This window comes from Podarcis tiliguerta (assembly GCF_965153285.1).
Source record: "Podarcis tiliguerta genome assembly, chromosome: 7".
NCBI lineage: Eukaryota > Metazoa > Chordata > Lepidosauria > Squamata > Lacertidae > Podarcis > Podarcis tiliguerta.
In genome coordinates this window covers 38,699,492-38,712,985 of record NC_139540.1, presented here as the reverse complement: position 1 = coordinate 38,712,985, position 13,494 = coordinate 38,699,492, and the positions used below count along the sequence as shown (strand labels likewise).

General features: G+C 42.4%; 1 protein-coding gene and 1 long non-coding RNA gene across 23 annotated transcripts in view; one reads left to right on the top strand and one right to left on the bottom strand.

Moving 5' to 3' along the window:
- PCMTD1 (protein-L-isoaspartate (D-aspartate) O-methyltransferase domain containing 1) overlaps window positions 1–6,085 on the bottom strand; it is a 31,717-nt gene extending 25,632 nt beyond the window's left edge. For 2 of the 17 annotated variants that reach the window (XM_083451279.1, XM_083451283.1), the window contains exon 1: window positions 5,680–6,074. The gene's annotated coding sequence lies outside the window, so the exon portion shown is untranslated. Of the gene's footprint in view, window positions 1–1,382; window positions 1,504–5,285 lie in introns of those variants that run through there. The other 15 variants (XM_083451291.1, XM_083451293.1, XM_083451282.1 and 12 more) reach the window with 12 other exon arrangements.
- A 51-nt stretch (window positions 6,086–6,136) lies between these two features.
- Window positions 6,137–13,494, top strand: part of LOC310682529 — a 34,003-nt gene continuing 26,645 nt past the window's right edge. For 5 of the 6 annotated variants that reach the window (XR_014513938.1, XR_014513939.1, XR_014513940.1 and 2 more), the window contains exons 1-3: window positions 6,177–6,332; window positions 7,279–7,519; window positions 8,785–8,876. This is a non-coding gene — a long non-coding RNA (uncharacterized lncRNA). Of the gene's footprint in view, window positions 6,333–7,278; window positions 7,520–8,784; window positions 8,877–13,494 lie in introns of all 6 variants that reach the window. The other variant, XR_014513937.1, reaches the window with a different exon arrangement.

Below are 13,494 nucleotides of genomic sequence, written 5' to 3'. Positions count from 1 at the left end.
AATTATTAGTATTCCCAAAGCTTTTAAGTATACATTCATGGCACACAAGGGGAAGTAAAAATAAACACATTATTTTAAGCATTTTTCTGATATGCAACTGCTTTAGTTCCATAGTCAGAGAAAAACCAGTTCATATGACTGTAAAAAGCAACTACAAACCACAATTAATAAAGCAGTTGTTATAGTCCGATTGTAAAATGCATGTGTTTTCATAAACTGGGCCAGCCCTTAAGAACCAATGAATTATTGGAAAGCCTTCCATGGGGAGGGAGGGGGGGAAGGCACATTACTATAGGCTTATTGACATCATCATTTACTGTTGTGACAATGACTTATTTTGCTTCTTCTATTATCTATTATTGGTCAAAGACAGGGTGATACAATCTTATTTATTAATAATATATTAAGTCATGCATCTGTCATTACATTAAACATTGTTTAATGTTAATAGTCCTAAAACTATTTCAAAACTTAATTAAGGCTGTGAAATATGAAGTCTCTATATCTCTTGTCATGCATCTTTAAACAGCTTTATTTGTACCTTTACTATTTTACTGATTTCTACCCAGAAGCAGGACAAACTATTATATTACAGTGGTACCTCGTTTTAAGTCCACCCTGTTGGTCATCCATTCCATGGAACGTCCACAGCAAACCCAGAAGTACCGGAACAGGTTACTTCCGGGTTTGCCGCTTGAGCAGAAGCACTAAACTGCTGCATGCGTGTGCGCAGAGCAACACTCTGTCGAGCGCCCCTTTGATCCCGCGTCCAGGGCTCTGGAACGGATCCTGGACTCAAAACGAGGTACAACTGTAATAGTTTCCAGAGATAACAAGAATAGCAATCACTATTAACACACTGTACCCATCCATTCATATAGCTCAGAGGTGGACAACGTCTTCAGCTTGAATAGTTAGATGCCCCCAGCCAAGCCCAATAGTTCAAGGCAGCCATTCTCAGTAGCAGGAATCTGGAGGCCTATTCTCCTACTGATGACACACATTTCTCTCATCAAGAAACTGAATGAGGAGTTGCCCATCGCCTGCCTTTAAACCCAAAATTTTCATTGTGAACACTGACCTGACTTGTCCCCAATATCAACTTTTGTACTGGAGAACTAGAAGGTAGTCAAAGTCAAACTAATTTTTAAAAGGTATCTAGTAGGATTCAGGAAATTATGGGTCAGTTGGCAGAACTTTGTTTCTGGGTAAACTAGTTGGCAAGCATGATTAAAGATGAAATTAACAAGCATACTGTATAGACGGACAAGTTTGAAGAATATTCAACATAGTTTCTGCAAAGTTATTCCTGCCTTACTAACCTAGACACAACTTTGTCATTAAGTGACAAACTGACCGGTGGGGCCATGAGCAACACTTACCTGTACACCAGCTATCTGGACCATGATAGACTAGTGATGGAAAAACAAGATTGCTTCAATGTGGTCTGTACGGACAGGTTAAGCATCATCCAGAAGCTCCAGCTGGTGTAGAATACAGTGCCTAAACTGAAGGGGGCAGATGGCCAAAACCATGTTACACCTCTGTAAAAAGATCTGCACTGCCTGCCCATATGCTACCAGGCCAGGTTCAATAGTAGAACCATAGAACTGTAGAGTTGGAAGGGACCCCAGGGTAATCTAGTCCATCCCCTTGAAATGCAAAGCCCTGGACACCTTGTGTCCAGGATACCTTAACGACCGCTTGAGCCCTTATATTCTGATTTGATCATCAAGATCACCTGGAGCAGTGCTGTTAGTTTCCCCCTATGTTTCAGAAGTCAAACTGGCCTCCACTAGATATTGGGCATTTCATGCTGCCAGTCCCATGCTGTGGAACACTCTTCCAGCAGAGAAGCAGCAGACAACCTCATTGCTAATTTACAGGAGTTTCTTGAAGACTTAAAAAAATATGAAATACCTATTCAGTGGTTTAAACTTTTTAAGATAAACCGATGATTTTTATAATTATTTAGTACTGTGTTTATGGCATTTTATAAATGTTGTTGTACACCATCATAATTTTTTTATGAAAGGCATTCTATACAATATATTTATAAATATTGCTGGAATTAAGACATTTGATTGTGAAATATGTAAAACTAGCAAATTCTCAGACATGACTTCAGGTTTGTTTAGCTGTAATTACTGCATCATGAGAAAATGCAAGTGAGGTCAAGTCTAAAAATAACAGAAGACCACATTCCTGGCATTTGAAACTTTAATTTCTAGCTATATATTTAAACACAATTGGAAACATTTTTTTCTCCTCACTCCTTTTGTTTGCAAAAAAGGCAATCTTGTCTAAATGGCTTCAAATATTCACAGATACTATACAGAGGAAAACTTAAATGAAACTCATCAAGACCTTGAAAAACTGCATAAAAAGGCACTTGCAGTACTAGGCCTTAAACTAAGCAACATTTTAAAAAACAAAAGACTAAATAGAGACATTCTATCATCAAGTTATATCTGCTGGGCAGGGATAGAATTACTATTAAATTCTGCTACACCAGCAAGACATTATGCTGGTATAGTGTATTCACACTAGTGTAATATTACTGTCTTGCCAGCAGTATCACAACACTGACACAACTACTATGCTGGCAATGCCAGCACAAGAAGAAAACGTGGTCAAAATGGGAGTGTGGAAGGGAACAAACAAAAAGCTTAGCTAGAATCCTACACTCATTTCCAACGTTGGTCCTGCACCTGGAGCCAGTGTAATAGTATGCCAACCAGATAGGTGATGTAAAATTATCTCACTGAATTCAACAGAGAAGCTGAGGTGACTGTCCCTTACCCCCTTCTCTTCTACCAACCATATCAGACAAAAGAGAAATAAAGTTATGATTATGCACCCAGCTGTACAAATGGTTCAACTGGTTGCAAACCAGTATGTATACAAGCTCGTTCAGGAAGTGTATGAATTTCGAAATGGAAACTTAAAATTCATATTCATATTCTTCCTCCCTGCATGTTGATTTCAACAATTTCAAAGCTCAACTTTTGTGTCCAGATTTTCACTCTTTGAAATATGGCAACCCTAACTTGTGACTTTAGGCATGCCACTGTTCACCTAGGCATTGGGCTAGGAAGAAGGTAATGTGGACTTGATATGATCTAAGTTCTACAGCAGGAACACCATTAGTATTAATCACATTGTTCCATGCATGGATGATGTGGGATTGTTATCAGAAGTGAGGTTATGGTGGGCGGGGGGGGGGGGGAACGACGACAATGCTTTTTGGTAGTCAAGAGCGTATATATCATTGCTATGTTGCCTCTTTCCCCCCTGATTTCTTCATGGATGTTTTCCCCTCAGGCCCTTCATGTACCTCTTCTGTCTGGAACATGACAAAGCAAGCTTGTTAATATTGTCACATATTTTGCACACCTTATATTAGGTACCAACAACTACCATAAGCTGCTACTGGCATATGAAGAAAGAATACGATCAGGCCACTTCTGCAGTAATGAACAGACCTTCAGCAAAATAAGAAGTCAAGTTTAATTTGTTCTACAGTGACAAGTGCAACATTAGGTCTTTTACTTTGGCACCAAATCTAACGATATTTGCTAAAGGGAACTCAATTTCCCCTTACCCTGGGACTGCAACTAGTAGGCAGCACATGCTCCACTGACCAGTAAACCACAAGTCACTGGAAGGCTGCAAGAGAAAAACCAACCTGGCTCCATTCATTGGCCAGAGAAAGAACTAAAGGAAGCTTCTTTCACCTACCTAGTCCTCTAGAATTAACAGTTATAAAGAACTTTGTAACTAAGAACTATAGCTCCCTGAGTTTGCTTTATACACCCTTGCCACAATATATTTTTCTGTTGTGTATTAAAGTCTGACAGCAGCATACCTCTCAGTACTTATTTTTGTAAGCCACTATGAGAACCTTTTAAGGCTTCAAATAAAATAAATATGAATTTGAAGCACAAAAAAATGTTTTGCATCCAATGTTTTACTCTTCTTAGATGAAATGTAAAAGCAGTGCTGAGTGGTTTGTTTTTATCTTACTTAAAAATAAAACGTGGTATTTCATATTTCCACATATCAGTGTTGTACAACTGACCCTCTCCAGTCAGTACTACAATGAGCAAATATAAATGGCTCTGAACTAGGTCAGACCAGGAGACTAGCCAGTAATCACAAATTGAATGGGAGGCCACATTCTGCAATCACAGATTCTTGACTCCCTTTCGATATTTATCTCTTAGCTTTTGCCTCAAGGTCAACAGCAGCCATCACAAGAGGTCCTTTCCTTTGGCAAACACACCAAAGAGGAGATAGCAAAAGCCAGGCCCTGTGTTGCTTTGCTGCGTTACAAACAACGTGCAAAAAAAGACTTCTTCCTCTACCGTGGAGCCAGACACAGAGACTTTCTGAGCACCTAACTGTGCACACAAAGGAGGGAGCAGAAATGCAGGAAGCCCACAAGTGAGAGCAAGGAGCTAGAGGCAAGTCTCTGTAAACCATGCAGAGGGGCCGCCCTCGTTCTTCCTTCCAGCCAAAATAGAAACAAGAGAGCAAATGGCAAGCGCCTCTCCAGCAGTCAAGCCCCCTTGCCTCTCCCCCTCCAGCGTTCAACGCAGAACCTTCAGTGTAAACAGAAGGAAAATGTGACAAGTTCCTGAGGAGGAGCCATGCCAGCTTGTTGCAACAAACACAACAGAGTGCCTGGTGGCACGTCCAAGCCTGAGAAATGTATTGACGCGTACATTTTCCTGGCCCGTGTCGTCAGAGACGTTAAGGCCAAGCGTGGCTTCTTTTAACTCGGGTAGGGGAGGGATGATTTGTAGGGAACAATTTTGGAATGAAGGGGACACAAATGACGCTGCTTCTGTCCCCCCCCCCCCCCATCAACCTTGTGACGAGGCGACTCTGGCGCCCTCCGCCTCTTTATTGTGGAGCGGCTCATTTGCTCTCCTCTTCCTCTTTGGCACCTCTTCAAAACGAAGCCAACTGGCGGCCAAAAAGGCAGAGCAAGGAGAGGAGCAGACAGACGGCAGCGTCGGCGGAGACTCCACCAACTTGTTTATCCTTTTATAGCCCCGGCTCCGAGGCAAAAGCACTGAGAGCAGAAAGGCCCGCCTCGTTTCATTGCTAGAACCGCGGTGGGGAGGGAAGAAGGTTGCGAGAGAGCTGCCGGTGAACATTATTTTCCCCTCTCTCTCCCCCCACCAACATCCCGACCGGTCTCAGGATCCCGAATTAAACAAGGGAAGCACTTGCGCTTCCCGATATATATATATATGTAAATTAAAAAACCAACCCACCTAGCCGTGCTGCTTTAACTGCGCAGGGAATGAGAAAGCAGGAAGCGCCTCCAAGTCCCTTTTGCGCTCTCCTCCTCTCACCCACCCGCTTTCCCCAACGCGGGCCTTCCCGCGTCAAGAAGTGCCAACGCAACGAGCGCTCCGCTGGGGGGGGGGGCAGGCGAGTGGTGCGCGGACAGTTGGTCTCGCGCCGCTGGACTTCTCAACGGCCTTCGTGCGATGGGGGGCGGGGGAGGAAATGCGGGCGCAGAATCACTAGCCGGGACATTGGGCTCCAGCCCCGACGTCGGCGACGCCATAAGCCCCTCGGCGGCCCCCGCCGTAGCTCTTCTTCCCCAGCAACTGCCCCTCTCACTCGCCCCCGCCCCCCGTGAGTCCACCACCAGACACTCACCCTTCCGCAGTGTCCTCTGGCTCCCGAAGGGGGAAAGGGAGAGGGAAGCTTTGGCGTGAGTTTGAAGGAAGCGGGGCCGGGGAAGGAGAGCCCTCAGGCGCCCACTTCTCAGGGGGCGGGGGGGGGTAAAAGGGAGCTTGTTTTCAGACGGCCAACGGGGTGGTTGAGGAGGGCGAAGGGTGGGCGAGGGCAGGCGCTCTTCAGGGTCAGCCACTCTCCGCCCCCTTCACGCGCCGCCGCGGGTCCCGACTGTTTGTGTTGCTGCGAGAGGCGGAGGGGGGCGGGGAGCGAGAGAGAAGGCGAAAAAGAGCCAAACAGCTGAGAGGATGTAAACAGTGGCGTCACGTGATCGCATTTACAGCCGAGGGCCTGCGAGCCCCGCCTCCTTTCCCTTCGGACTGGGCGCCGGGTTTGTTTGGTCTCCGACGCAGAACGAGCGGAGGCTCCGCCCCGCAACTCGGCGGCCAATGGAGCGGCGAGAGAGCCACGTCGAGCTGCCGCTGCAGTCAAGGGCTGAGCGACCAATCGCAGCTCCTGCTCTGGAGGAATTGTTTTTTTTTTCCGGCCGGTCTGTCAGGCTGTGCAGCGTTTCTGAGTGTAAGGGGAGCGAGCGGCTGGCTGTGAAAAATAGGGCGACGTATCCGATTCCACCCGTAGGGAAGGTTTAGTTTTGAATCACAAAGAAAGGGATTTATTTTCTGCTTTCAAATAATAAGTGTTTTCATTCTTACCTTACTCCTAAAACGGAAGAGTACTGGGGAGGCTTCCTCCTATTTTCAGTTTTCCTTGCCATGTTTTGCACTCCTCTAGTCCATGTCTTTAACAGAAGACTTATAAGCAGAAGTTAAATATGCAAAGCTTTCGCTCTCTTTATATGTGTAGCAGAAAAATAATCATGGGTTTGATTTATGTATTTACTGCTGCCGTTTTTTTCAAAAAACTGAAGCCACACACTTTAACAGAAGATTATAATTAGTGCAGAATGGCTGCGCCACATGATCCTTGCATACCTGAATAGAAATCTGCTATTTGCCTACTCTAATTATGAACAGCAACAAAAGTGTGAAATGAAGACTTGGATAGGGTAGCCACTTACATCACCAAGAAATGGGTCATCAAAAAGGACACATAATTTACCGTATGCACATTTACATGCAATACCTAGTTGAATGGATTGTTTTACTAATAATAAACCACGTGTGCTTTGTTGAAACGGTAAAAATAAGCAACCTTTCTGTTATTGCTTACAGCTGTATCAAAACTGGGTGGAGAGGGTTGGTTACCAATATACAGAACGACATGTACATAACAGTTGAACAGCATGAAAGCTGTCTAGATGCAATTACGCATGCTGTACAATCACATTGAGATTACTTTTGTGGGGTTTTATCAATGTATGATTACATATTAGTATGGCATAGGGGAGAAAGGTGCTCTAATTCTGGAATTAAATTTAGCAAATCTGTTAAAGAAGAACTCAGGAGGGTTGGAAAACAGCTGAGCATACCCACAGAATAAATGTATAGAATGAGGTATAGGTTCTCATCCCTAATGGTAAGAAATGTAAAGGTAATAATGGTGTGTTTTCCTCTTTGTAAGTTGCTTTCAGAGCTGTTTTAGCTGAAAAAGGATGAATTAAATAATTCCATGCCTGAATAAAGAAGAAAAGGCCCCGGTTTCCTATGGTATACCCCTGTGTCTGTTGAAGATGCAGTGAAGCAACAACACCAATGAGGCTTGCGGGAGAATATTTTATACCTCGAAGAGCCTTTTCCACCAAGAGTTCCGGGAGCCAGGAGACACTGCTCCCATCTTCCTGAAGAACCCTACAAGATTCAAGGTATGTCCTCTTCAAGGAACAGTGCAGATAAAACTGAAATAAAACCTTTTAGAATTTAGGAAGTTTTAATTGTTGCCCAATTTTACTATGTAAACTGCAGTGATTTTGTTGTTGTTGTGCTATATGGATATTCAAAATCTAAATTAATAATAAAATAGCATGTATTGGCATATATTGGCTTCTGACAATGAATTGCATGAAAAAATGATCCACTGATTGCATTAAGAGAAATCACTGTAAGAAACAACTGATTCAGTGTCCATGTTCTGGCCTACACTTCTTTGTGGCTCCATCCACAGGGTTCCCCCATGAGAACATAGTGTTATGAGTTTGGAGGGTTAGTCTGGATAAAACCCTGGTTTCCCTTCCAAACTGGGGACCCTGAATCTGAGAGGGTAAAATGTATGAGGGGAAGCTGGCCAAACCAGTTCCGCTGTCCAGGTAAAGGATTTGGCTGGCTAGTTAAGTATCATGATTTAGCACAACCAAATAAGTTGCTCTGTGCCATAGAACAAATGGATGGGCCTTTCTCCTGCCCCACTCACCTACAGGAGCTGCTATGTAGGAGATCAATAGACAATGTTGTGTGTGAGTGACTGGAAGCAGGCTGGAAGCTGGAGGCACAAATACATGTTTACTCCGTGGTGGATATTTGGGCTCCCCTGTAAGCCAAATGGGAAGTAAGATCTATTGGAGTGCTATTGGTGTCTGTCCCTCCATCCTATGCTCAGGTTGTATCAATCAATCTTTATTTCAGTCAAAGACCAGAGAGCAAACTTAACACATGCCACATCCACATGAAGAAGCAGACGTACTTAAAAAATCATTTTAAACTTATTTACATTGAAAAATAACACTCCTTTGGTTAAAGTCTGTATTCCAGAGATTAAAATCAGCACTCATTCACTGGCCATCACTGTCACCACAGCCTGTCTTGTGTTCAGGTTGTATATATGTGTAAATAAAACCTAAAGACACCACAGTCTCAGCTGATCCTAATTCCAAGAAAACCGAACCCTGGGTACGCATTTGGAACCCCTGAAGTCTCTCACCACTCAGAGTTTGGGGTGGTGTGTAACAATATGAACTGCCATACAGGCTGTGTGATACTTCAGCAGCCAAATTCCTTTCTTCTATCATACTCTATTGTAAGCACTTTGCCAATGGTACAAACCACTCTCAATATATTTTATTTCCTCAGTTTTCACCACATTGGTCCCTCAAACATTATTTTCTCTTTTCTTATGTCTGTTTCTCCTGCTTAGCAGAGTGGCATCGCCTATCTGGATAATCTGCAAAACGATCTTAACCATATCTACTCCAAAATTCTACTGAATTCAGTGGTGCTTACTCCCAGGTAAGTGGAGTTAGGATCGTATCCTTAGTTTTGTTCAGTGCAGTGAGACAAGCCATACCTTTCCTTTAGGTTTCCTTCATCTGATGTTACTAATAAATATCCCTTTAACTAGTAGCAGATTCTAATAGAATATGAGAGGAGGACATTTGTCTCTTATTTTAAGATGTTTACCAAATTTCTGCATGCATGCTTAGTAGCAGCAGCAGCGTATGAAATTCTGACAAGCAGGAGCAGGTCTTAACATAATGTTAGAGCTCTAATCTCACCAGTAGCCTGAAGGTTTCTTTGTACTGAGAAAGAGCCAATAACCTGTCTTTCAAGAGGCTGGACTTAAGGACTTGTACTGCTGCCTCACAAAAGGGGGAAAAGCTGCTGCTACTTATTCTTAATTTCCATTATGACTAGCAGGTAATAAGGATGGGGATAGGAGTCTTCATAGTCCACAAACACACACATTTGATTACATTAGCAAAATGAGAAACAAGGACACCCAGCATTGAATATTGAGGGCAAGCCACTGAGAGGGAGGCAAAGGAATAATGTTTACTGTAGGAAGTCAAATCTATAAATATTAAATACTATGTTTTCTTAAGGGAAAAAAATCAATTCCTGTAAAACTGTAAAGGCTAACCAAGTAACAACCTTAAAAGGATGATAACGAGGCTGTTAGTTGAACCCTATAGTAATCACCTGAAATAGTAGTACTTGGTTTAACTAGGTTTGGTTAGACTGAAAGGCTTTAATGCATTACTGCTCTTCATTGAATCAGTTCTTATATTGTTCTGAATGCCATTTGGCTAATGAATAAATAATACTTGGTTTAATATTACTCTGATTGTCATTAGGTCAATGTAGAAATAATATTTTGGTTTATCTATCAGGACAGCATTATATCTAAAAAGTGTGTGTACTTGGACAACATTTCCACCAATGACATTATCAAAATTTGCCATCATGCAATAACAAACAGGCACTACAGATTAGCATGCACCTGCTGTGTTCATTCTAGTGTGTGAGGTTCTATTTATTTCACATTTAATACATGTTCTGGGAACAGCAGGGACGTGGGTGGTGCTGTGGGTTAAACCACAAAGCCTAGGGCTTGCCGATCAGAAGGTCAGCGGTTCAAATCTCCATGACGGGGTGAGCTCCCATTGCTCGGTCCCTGCTCCTGCCACCCTACAGTTCGAAAGCACATCAAAGTGCAAGTAGATAAATAGGTACCGCTCCGGCGGGAAGGTAAACGCCGTTTCCGTGTGCTTCTCTGGTTCACCAGAAGCGGCTTAGTCATGCTGGCCACATGACCCAGAAGCTGTACACCGCTCCCTCGGCCAATAAAGCGAGATGAGCGCTGCAACCCCAGAGTTGGCCACGACTAGACCTAATGGTCAGGGGTCCCTTTACCTTTACCTTACTGGGAACAGCTTTCTGCAGTGTTTCTTTGCAAGGCACATAAAGTGAAAGAAATGTATGAGTCAACCTCACAGATATATGATGTAAGTTGGTTATACAATAAACCTCTACTATGCACAAGCCAAAACTCATGCATAGGATGCAAGGTGAGCACTTTTTGATGTTGTTTTCAATTTAATATTCTGTATACTTTTACAATTGTAAGTTGCCTTGAGACATTTTAGGCAACAAATAAATGCAATAAATTATAGTTTAAAAAATAATAATGTGTAAAGCAGCCCTGAGAAAAGATAATGAAGCAAACATGACAGAGGGTCTTCTTATATTAGATCATAGAACAGAGCTGGCAAGAGCATCCTTTATTTACCTTAAAAGAGGTCCCTTCATTTTCAAAACAATGCAGCTCTAATTCCTGTCGAACACTGTTTAGAATTGTTAAACTAGTTTCTTCATAAACTTTATACCAGATTTTTTCCAAAGTGAATCATTGTTCTAATACAGTAGTAGCTTTCCAATCAAATCTGGGTCATGGAACCCTTGGTGGAAAACCAAAGGAGTATTTTTAATACTAAATATTTCAAAAGTTTTGCTTAACAGAACAAAAGCAAAGCAACTAACCCCACCTAACTTCCACGTTTTAACTTGAATGCATTGATATAGAGACTTATATCAAACGACTACTTCAAGCATATTTTGTTTCCTTCAGTGGAATATGTCACCTGCAGTGGAATATGTATTTTCCCAGTATGACTGTCGTCACTGTGATCTATCAGTGTGGCTTCAGACATGACAAGAGAGACAGAGAGATTTGTGTAGTGGTTAGAGTGCTGGATTTAGACATGGAAGAGCCATGTTCAAATTCACATTCAGCCACAAAGCTGTACTGTCTTCAGTGCCTGCTCAAAACTTTTTTGTTTAGGCCAACCTACCCATATATTTATAGTTGACATGCACACACACACACACACTTTAAAACAATCCTTGGAACTGCTCGTTTTAATTATATTTTGATTAAAAAAACTCTGACCTTTATTGCTAACATACAGTTTATATTTTATGCAAATAAGAATAAAATACTACCTCTGAAGTCCTGCACCTCTAACCTGCCCTGACAGTTTTTACTAACCAAGAAGAGCAAAGATCTAGAGAACAGGTGAATAGTAAGCTTCAGCAATTAAACAGGAATATTATGTCAATTGACCTGTCCAACATGTTCCCCCCATTTCATGTGTTTTGTGCCTTAGGACAGAATAAGATCCTTTTACTGGGTGAATCATACAGCAGCCTCTGAAATTGCCTGATCTCAAAATAGTAGTTAAAATGGCAGGAGTCTCAGGATAAAGTGCAGAACCAAGAACAAAATTTATTTTAGAATAGATGAAAAAGAGAAATGTCACATATTATTGTTGTAACTTCAGTTATTGGGATCAGGATTTGCTTGCTTTCCTCATTCTTCTCCCCACCCCTGCCGCTTTTGCACCATATCTGTTAGGGCAGAGCCACACCATGCATTTCAATCACATAAGTTTTCCCCAAGAATCCTGGAAACTATAGTCTACCCTTCATAGAGCTCTAGTGCCCAGCACCATTAACAAACTACACTTCCCAGTTAATTTTGAGGAAGCCATCTGCCTTAAATGTGCATTGAATGTACTATTTATGTGTTGTGTGGATCTCCCCATAGATTGTGTGAGCCAATGACCAAGGACTGTATTGCTCTTTAATCCCCATCAAACCTTTAGCAAACATAAACTACTTACTGGTTTAGTATGCTAGTCTAAGATTGGTTAAAACCGCCCCTCACACATGAAGCTCACTGTGGGACCTCAGGTCAGTTAGTGTCTCTCAGCTTGATCTACCTCACAGGATCATTGTGAGGATAACATACACACTGACACTGTCAGAGTCATTCATAGTGTAAGAACTTGAAGTCTTTTTTTTGTCTGCCTCTTGGTTGCAAGTTCATACCACATCCTGGAATAATAGTTCTTTGGGCCTCACATTGGTTACAGTATAATATTCTCTGGTTTAACTTCAAAAGCAACAATGAGCTCATAGCTGAAAATCTGTCTCTGTTGTAACTGGAATTGGTTGATGCTGCACAACTTGGAAATAGTGGTGGTGTTTTAGCAGACCTGATAGGCAGAAGAATCTTAGTTTTTCACTTAATTACTCGGGAAGCACATTGGCTTAGTATGGAAGAGCTATTTTTACAAGTCGCTTTTCAAATCAGAAGTCTACTTGAAACATTCTGAGCACTACAATGAAAGTAACATATTAATCACTGTGGTGCTGGTTCAAGGAGTTAATAATTTGTGCTGTAGTTTGTAAATAATGTCATAGCTTAGCCCTAGGGAGCAATTCCAAGCATGGGAATCCTGCCTAACTTATGCCGGCTTAAGTTGAGCTGGTGTAAGGTACACCAGATCACAACTCTGTTCAGGAGCAGCCCTAATGCAGACTGAACCAGTAAACCTGCTTGAGGGAAAACAAGCCTTTACAATGAGTTGGACTTAAACCATCCTTTTTGCGCATGCCAGTTTGTGAGGTGATGTGACTGAGTTAGGATCCTGCAGAAGTCCCTGCTACTGAGTCCTTGCTCTATCCTTGCCCTGGAATGTCCATTTTTCAGGGGTTGTGCCAGTGTAAGTTCCACTGGTCTCAACTCAGCCAGCTTAGCCCAGTTGAGCCAGGATGAGAAAGTTGCACCAAGCTATGGTTGGGGGCTTCCTTCAGGGTGAGAACATCCAAGGTGATGGGGGGGGCAGGTGGACAGGGTAGCAGCAAAGTGGTGTAGAATTTCTCCACTTGCAACGTGAAATTTTCTTGCTTTGTCTGAGAAGTTCGAAAAAACAACTCTTTAAACTCCCACCTGTCCATAGTAAGTGGCTCTTAGGTTTTCAGTTCTACAGCAGTTTCTTGACATATTTAGATCACAGGCTCCTGCTAATAGTAGGAGGCAATTCTCTTGGGTGTATTCTTGAAGAGTAGGAACAGCCAGTTCTCCACTGTTGCTCATTTCAAGTAGACTTTAGGTATATTATCTATGGAGCCTTTTCAAGTCAGACTTGAGGGCCTGAGACAGCACAGGTAAAAAGGGTGGGTAAAGAAAAATCCAGGTTTTTATCCTCTCAACCCCACCAGGCAAATTGCAACACCACTGTGAATCAGAAAAGTATTTATGTGTCTTCATTTTGGAAGAAAT